At 44.6% G+C, this 8,897-nt stretch overlaps 1 pseudogene; it reads left to right on the top strand.

The window, feature by feature from the left end:
• The first annotated feature begins 824 nt into the window (after positions 1 to 824).
• Positions 825 to 4,031, top strand: LOC134434701 (olfactory receptor 14J1-like; annotated as a pseudogene).
• Positions 4,032 to 8,897: the final 4,866 nt, after the last annotated feature.

Below are 8,897 nucleotides of genomic sequence, written 5' to 3' on the forward strand. Positions count from 1 at the left end.
TGCTGCCTGCGAGGGAACGCTCTCAGCCAGCCCTGGCAGCTGCTGCCAGCACTGGGGGACAAGATCTGGGTGAGAGGAGACAACTGGTAAGGCTTGGAAGTGTTCTCCTTGTGTGGGGAGAATTCTGCATTTTTCAGGACTGCTCCTCGGATGGCATGTAACTGCAGAACATTTCCAAGTGGATTATACAGGGAGCACAGCAAGGCAGGGACAGCATTAAAGGGAAAATCTTGCTTTCGTTATTTATTGCTCTGGGTTGCTGGGATGGGAAATTGCACATAGATATTCATCTTGCAATTCAAATTGAAAAAACAAGAAAAACATTTCTCACAGATCTGAATATATCCGGCAGTGACAGAAATCAGCACAGGGCAGCATCAGTGTCACTTTTCTAGGCTCCTTAGGGTTGCGCTGAGGTTTCCATCAGAGCCTGCAGAGCCAGAGCTGTCCCTGGGCAATGACTGAGCTGGGAGGGGTCTGCAGGGCAGAGCTGAGTCTTCAGGGCTGGGCTGGGCTCTGGCAGCACTGGCAGGGCCCAGCCCTGGCCACAGGAAAGCAGCTGCATGCAGGAACAGTTCCAGGCAGCGGAGCCTGGGGAAGGCAGAGAGGGGAAAGTGCCCCCAGGCTTTGCTGGGAAATTTGAAATCCTCTCCAAACCCGACTATTCCATGATTGCTGTTTTTCCAGATCTGTGTGCCAAGACAGTGCAAATTTCCAACAGCAGCTCCATGAGGCACTTCCTCCTGCTGGCATTGGCAGACACGCGGCAGCTGCAGCTCCTGCACTTCTGCCTCTTGCTGGGCGTCTCCCTGGCTGCCCTCCTGGGCAACAGCCTCATCATCAGCGCCGTAGCCTGCGGCCGCCACCTGCACACGCCCATGTTCTTCTTCCTGTTCAACCTGGCCCTCAGCGACCTGGGCTCCATCTGCACCACTGTCCCCAAAGCCATGCACAATTCCCTCTGGGACGCCAGGGATATCTCCAACAAAGGATGTGCAGCACAGCCTTTTTTTTTTGCCTTTTTCATCTCAGCAGAATTTTGCCTCCTGGCCATCATGTGCTACGACCGGTACGTGTCCATCTGCAAACCCCTGCACTACAGGACCCTCCTGAGCAGCAGAGCTTGTGCCCACATGGCAGCAGCTGCCTGGGCCAGTGCCTTTCTCCATGCTCTCATGCACACGGCCAATATATTTTCCCTACCTATGTGCCAGGACAATGCTCTGGGTCAGTTCTTCTGCGAAATCCCTGCCATCCTCAAGCTCTCCTGCTCACACTCCAGCCTCAGAGAACTGGAACTTCTTGTGTTTTCTATCTGTTTAGCACTTGGTTGTTTGTGTTCATTGTTTTCTCCTATGTGCAGATCTTCAGGGCCGTGCTGAGGATCCCCTCTGAGCAGAGACGGCACAAAGCCTTTTCCACTTGCCTCCCTCACCTGGCTGTGGTCTCTCTGTTCCTCAGCACTGCCACATTTTCTGATTTCAAGCCCCTCTCCATGTCCTCCCCATCCCTGGATCTGGCAGTCTCAGTTCTGTACTCGGTTGTGATGCCAAATTTTGCCTCAAAAGGCGAGAATAACTGCCTAAGAGACTCAGCTTAAGTCAAATAAGCAGGAGGTATTTTATTGCGACGCATCGGAGAAATCACAAAATGGATTTCTAAGTTTCCCGTAACAAAGGCAAGCCTTTTATACAGTTTTGGATATAGGATTACATCAGATCATATACATGATCATATCTTTGCATGAATATTCATATGGGGCGTGGTGTAGGCAGAGTGTGGGCGGGGATACCTCTTTTGAGGATCATCTTGGTGGTCGTTCCGGTTGCCTTCATCATGGGCTGGGGTCTCTTGATGAGTCTTCTTCTTTGAACCTTTGAACTCCTTTCTTAATTTGGCCAATTCTCGGTGTACTTGGCTTGGTCCCCATGGCTTGGCAAGGCTCTTAGGGTCAGTTTGACGTTGTTGGCTCTGAACATGCTTAGCCCATCAGTTCCCCTATCCCTATCTCTCTTTCTTGTCATTGTGTTCTATGCTTTAGCCGATTTATTGTTCTATGTGTTTCTTAAATGCTATACTTTCTTCAAATGCCTCACATGCTATGTTTTAACTCATTATTTCTTGAAGGCTATCTGTTTTGGGGCTTCATTTCCCTCCTTTTTCTTATAACTTACGAATTCTTTCGTCAAATTCTAATCTTATAGGGCACTGATACGCTCGTACCATAGCCCAAACCATTTGGGTCCTTTTCATTATGATTCTTAGTCTCTACCACATACAAATATTTGTGAGAGTTAATAGTAACAGAACTACAATTACTATTAGCATTGTGTGCACTAGGTAGTTGAAAACCTGTGTAGCTGTTGGGGAGTATCTTGTAAAGATATTCTACCAATGATGCTGGCTCACTTGTTCTACTTTGGTCAGGACATTCTTTATTTTTCTTGAATTATGTTCTACTTGCCATACCATTAGTTTAGTCGTTTGATTCACCTTTTGCACTAATTCCTTTACTTTAGGATGTGCAAGCATTGCTTTAAGAATCTTGACGTCCATCTCTATTTGTAATTTCGGTATCTCTTGATATAGGTTAAAATCTGCATTAATTAGCTGTTGAGTAGTTATTGGGACAGTATAATGAAAATCACAACCTATGATCTTGGTGAAGTTGCATACACAGAAGTTAGTATTGTTAGTCTCCTCTTGGCAATTATCTATAGTGACGTTGTCACAAGCTGTCCTCACGCAAGCACACCCATTCCCTATATAGTAAACTTGTAAACTTGTGATTGTGTTCTATTATGCGGAAGCATTTCTAAGGTACATACACTATTTTCGGCATCTAAGCATAAATCTTCTGCTTCTACCACAGCATTTTCGCAAACATAGCCTAATTGTCCTCTAAGAATACATGCTTCTGTGCTAACCGATTGCCACCTATTTTTGATATAATTATAACTGGCCCAGACATTATGGTCTATTGGCCTGACAATGACATCTTGATGTATTGTCCCTAGAGTGAGGATAGGAAAGATAGCTCTTTCCTCTGCCGCACTAATGGTGAGGACATAAGCTTCAATGTGTTCTTGTTGAGGCTTATAAGTGAAGTTTACTAATTGCCACTAAGCTTGGTGGTCCTTCTCAAATTGTGTAGTATGATTGTCCTTTAATATTGTTTCCTTTATTTCTTGAGGTAATATACCTGACGTTCTTTCTCTCATTATTCTTGCCGCTACTGATTGTACTCATTGTTGCGTCTGAGAGCATTGGATAGCGAGTGCAATGTCTTTGCTAAGTTCCCCTGTGTAGTCAGCGAGCTTCACAAAATCTTCTGCAGTATGGTTTGCTACCATGGTTAGTAATTTTACTACTAGCGATTGTGTTTCAGCTAATGTAAGCATGGATGAACTGAGGGGCATCTTAAGCTTTCTTAAGTTTGACGTGACGGTACTTAATTTGTTCACTAATACTTCTTGATCTATCGTGTTTACTATACTAAATCCGGTGCCAATCTACCCACTTAGATCTCTTTTTGCTCTTCTGTGATGAGATCTTGTCGCTAGCCATGCATTCCATCCTTTAAGGCTTTGCTGTATAAATGGTCGGCAATCTTTCTGCAAATAGGTAATATTGGCGTGAATGTTCATCTGCACCTTTTTCAGGGAATAAGTGGGGTCTAAAAATAATTTTAGTTCGTTAGATTTTCTTATCACCTGAGGCCCTATAAAGGTTAGGTTATGTACTACTTTACATTCCACTGGTAGAGTGGTTTCTTGGGGCAAGTCTAGATCTGGATACAATGGGATCACGTCTCCCGGTAATTCCACTTTATATTCGACAGCACGCCTAGGGAAGCTAAAACCCTGTTCTAGCGTTTTCAACTCCCTTTCACATGTGAACGTCATCGACTGATCCAATCTAAATGCCATCTCACACTGTGCTTTCCCTTCCTCAGGACTACTAGATGCTACGATCTTTCTCGCAGGAGAGAGAAGGGGGTGAAGGTCAAGGGTTATGTTTTGAGGATGTAGTTCCCCAAGCGAATCTTCTCTATAAATTACCGAGTTTCGGGGTTGTGATCCGGGTGGATCTTCCTTGAAGTCACTCCACTGACATGAAATTGGCCCTTTTGCTGGATCTAGACAGTGGGCTTGCTCATTTTCACTGGACTAAAGGTAATTAGGTTATGTTCAGAGGCTGGCATCAAGGGTTGGATTGTTAATACTAGCCGCCTTGTTTTTCTTTCTACTGGGTTAAGCTCTCGACACTCAATTTGGATTTGGTCTCCCTTGTATGCTACCATGGAGGGCTGATCTCATACTTTACTCGCGTATGGCTCATTGTTACGTAAGGCATAAACTTCGAAAAAGGGTCTCCTCATTCTCAACTCCGGGTGGATACACTGGTGTGCATGAGACCATGGGTCTATTGGGGCAGAGTCTTGGGGAAGAGCTATACTTATCGAGAGTCCAATGATCAGAGTTGTAAAGGTTTGAGGTGGAGTCAGGATCATGACCTCTGCTCCTCTTGTTTGTTCTCTGGAGCTTTCTTGACTTGTGAATAGTGGATCTACGTAGGTCGCTCCTTGATCTGAACTGCGGTGAAGGTAGTCAGCAGCACTTGGAAAGGTCCCTCCCACTTCTCTTGTAGGGGTTTTCTTAAAAGATTCTTAACATACACCTAATCACTGGGATTAAACGGATGCCATTTGCAATCAGGTTGTTTAGGTTGGTGCTCTATCATCACAGTAGCATTTTTATCAAACTGTTTCCTCACCGTAATTACATAATCGTAAATGTATTGATTACCGATTTGGTCTATGGTGTCCCCATTTACAACTTGCATAGCATAAGGTCTACCATACAAAATTTCAAATGGGCTTAACTTTTCTTTTGATCTCGGTTTGACTTTCAGCCTCAGCAGAACAATAGGCAAAGCTTGATACCACTGCAAATTAGTCTCCTGGCATATTTTGGCAATTTGCTGTTTGATAAGATGATTTATCTTTTCCACTTGCCCACTGGCCTGTGGACGGTAAGGCGTGTGTAATTGCCATTTGATTTGTAATGCTTTACTTATTGCTCTCACTACTTTTGCACAGAAATGTGTACCCCTATCCGAAGAAATGCTCTTCGGTACCCCAAACCGTGGAATAATTTCATTCAACAGTACTTTAGTTACCTCTCTTTCCTTATTTGTCCTACAAGGAAATGCTTCAGGCCACTCAGAAAATGTATCAGTTAATACCAACAAATACCGAAACCCTCCTTTTCTTGGGAGTTCAGAAAAATCAATTTGCCATACTTCACCTGGGAATTTACCTCGATTTATGGCTCCTTGGTGTACCTTGGTTCCCGTATTCGGGTTGTTTTTCAGACACTGCTCGCACTGGCACATAACGTGTTTTACAGTAGTAAATAATTTCAGTCCTGCTATCCTGGTTTGCAAATATTGATAAAGCGGATCTAGACCCCAATGGGCCTTCTCATGTTCTGCTTTTACGAACTGCCACATCACATTTCCTGGTACTACTAACTGTCCTGTTTCCAATTGACCCCAATTGACCATTTTCTGATATTTTGCCCTTATTTTTTTGAATCCATCTATGATCTGATTCCTGGTAATCTGGCTGGATGTTGGTATCTAGCTCTCTTGGTATTAAGGCTACTATTTCCACTTCCCTAGTTCTTGTGGCAGCCAATTTATCTTCTGTATCTGCCTTCCTGTTCTCTATTTCTGGAATAGTGTTACCTTTCAGATGTCTTTTACAATGCATTATGGCCACTTGTGCTGGGAGTTGGACTGCCTCTAGCAATCGCAGAACCTCCTCTGCATGTTTGACTGTTTTTCCTTGTGTAGTCAACAGTCCTCTTTCTTTCCAGATGGCTCCATGAGCATGTACAACGGAAAAGGCATATTTAGAGTCTGTCCATATATTAATTTGCATGTTCTCTGCCAATTCCAGGGCTCGAGTCAGAGCTATCAGCTCTGCCTTTTGAGCTGAAGTCTCTGCAAGCAAGGGGTTCGACTCAATTACCCTTTCTGTAGTAGTGACTGCATAGCCAGCCATTCTTACTCCTCGCTTCACGAAGCTGCTGCCATCCGAGAACCAGTTGTCTGCATCTTCGAGCGGCTCTTCTTTGAGATCTGGGCGGCTGGAGTAGATGGCTTCAATTGTTTCTAGGCAGTCGTGTTCGATGGGTTCTGCTGGGGCTCTCTCTTCTAGAAATGAAGCTGGGTTCACAATGTTAGTTACCTGAATGGTTACGTCATCTGATTCAGCCAGGATGGCCTGGTATTTTAGGAATCTGGAAGGCGACAACCAATGGTTGCCTTTCTGTTCCAGCACAGCCGACACAGTGTGAGATACTAACACAGTCACTTTTTGACCCAACGTGAGCTTCCTGGCCTCCTCTATGTTAATTATCACTGCGGCCACTGCCCTCAGACAGCCTGGCCATCCTTTACTTACTTCATCCAATCGCTTGGAGAAGTAGGCCACAGCTCTCTTGTGTGGTCCCAGCTGCTGTGCTAGGACTCCTAGGGCCATCCCTTGTCGCTCATGGGAGAACAGCTAGAATGGTTTTGATACATCTGGGAGACCTAAGGCTGGTGCTCTCATTAGCTCCAGCTTCAACTTCTTGAAGGCCCCTTCTGCCTCGGGAGTCCAAACTAGGACATCCTTAGTTTCTTTCAACAAATCATACAGTGGTTTAGCGAGTATCTCATACTGGTAGATCCATAGCCGATACCAACCTGTCATCTCCAGAAAGGCGCGCAGATCTCTCACGGTCTCTGGTTTAGGCATCTGGCAGATGGCCTCTTTCTTAGCTGCTCTCAGGGATCGCTGTTCTCTGGAGACTTCATATCTCAGGTACACCACTGCTTTTTGCACCAGCTGTGCTTTCTGTTGAGAGACTCGATATCCACTTAAACCCAGGAAATTTAACAAGGAAATAGTCTATTCAATGCATTCTTCCTCTGTCACTGTTGCTATTAGGAAGTCGTCTACGTAATGCAGAAGGGTGTCATCTCTCAGCGGCCTTTCTCACTGTTCTAATTCTTTGGCTAACTGATTCCCAAAAATCGTGGGGGAATTGCTCCATCCTTGGGGCAATACCGTCCAGGTAAGTTGAGTCTTTCTTCCTCTATCTACAGATTCCCACTCAAAGGCAAAAATCTTTTGACTCTCGGGAGCTAAGGGAAGGCAGAAGAATGCGTCTTTCAAATCTAATACGGTGAACCAGGCCAAGTTATCCTTCAGTCTTGTTAAAAGTGTGTATGGATTAGCAACTACCGGATGTAATGTCTTGGTTATTTCGTTTACTGCTCTCAGATCTTGAACTAGTCTATAAGCTCTATTAGGTTTCTTTACTGGCAGGATTGGTGTATTAAAATCCGATTCGCATTCTACCAATAACCCCAGTTCCAAAAACCTTTTGATTATGGGCTCAATCCCCTTCCTGTCTTCTATCCTCAGAGGGTATTGTTTTCTTACCACTGGTCTTGCCCCAATTTTAAGTTCAACAACAATCGGTGCTGCTTGTTTTGATTTTCCAGGTATATCAGTAGCCCACACTAATGGGTATGTCTCGCTCAGGATTCGCTCGAAATTGTGATTCTCAGGTTTAGGTTCTACACAACTGATTGTTAGCCTTAGAGCTGTAATCAGTCATTCCTCATTTACTTGAAATTCCAATTTGTCTTTGTTGAACTTTATTATGGCCCCCAAGTTCTCCAATAGGTCTCTTCCCAATAAGGGCTTTGGCGAATTTGGTAAATACAAGAACTGATGAATTCCCATTTGTTTCCCAGTTTTGTATTTAATGGGTTTCAAAAAGTAAGCCTTTTCTGGTTGGCCTGTTGCTCTCACAACTTGTACAAATTCATCACTTTTAGGTACCAATTCCTGATTTAAAACCAAAAAAGTTGCTCCCGTATCAATCAAAAAGTTCAATTCTTTTTTACCTTCCCCTAGCTCCATTTTAACCAGTGGGTCTGCTAGGGTACGGCCCACCGGTCCCTTTCATTCACTATCCTGATGTGTGGTAGTAGTAGTGGCCATTAGCCTTTCCCTTAGTTGGGGGCATTCTCGCTTCCAGTGTCCCATCTGTAGGCAGTACGCACATTGATTTGGCCCTACTCTAGTTGGGTGGGGTTGGAGCCTCCCTCCCCCTCTTACTGGGTTGCCTCTACCTCTTCTCCTGGTTCCAGGTTCTGAGTAACCTGTCTTCTGAGCTACCACTGCTACAGCCACTACTCGAGCTATCTTCCTGTCCTCCTTTTTCTTCTCTTCAATTTCTCTATTGTTATATACCTTCCATGCCTCATTCAGCAACGCCTCCAGGTTTTTATTTGCTGGATGTTCAAGCTTTTGTAATTTCTTCCTGATGTCTGGATTACTCTGTCCCATCATTAATCTTAACAGGTGTTGTTTCTCTTCTTCTGTTGCTGGGTCCAGGGGTGTGTATTGTCTCATGGCTGCCCTAAGTCTATCTAAAAACTCTGATGGGGTCTCATCCTTTCCCTGCCTGATGTCATATAGCATCGACCAATTGATAGCCTTAGGGATCGCATTACCCAAGCCCATCGCTATCAGTTTTCTATACTGCACCAGCCGCCGATAGTGCTCTTCGTTGCCCGGGTCCCATTCTGGTTTACTCCTGGGGAAATTATCTTCTAGTCTCCCTGATAATACTTGAGCATGTCGTTTTCCTGTCTCCAATACGAGTTCCCTTTCTGTATCTGTCAATTCTGACAGCATCACCTCTATATCTTCCCAATCAATATCTAAATTCCTTGCCATTAATTCAAACCTCTTCGCTACTCTCTCTGGATTCCTCCTGAAGTTCCTTCCCTCATCCCTCCAATTGTTCAAATCACTTGTCGAGAATGGC

Source organism: Melospiza melodia, unplaced genomic scaffold (assembly GCF_035770615.1).
Source record: "Melospiza melodia melodia isolate bMelMel2 unplaced genomic scaffold, bMelMel2.pri scaffold_46, whole genome shotgun sequence".
Taxonomy (NCBI): Eukaryota; Metazoa; Chordata; class Aves; order Passeriformes; family Passerellidae; genus Melospiza; species Melospiza melodia.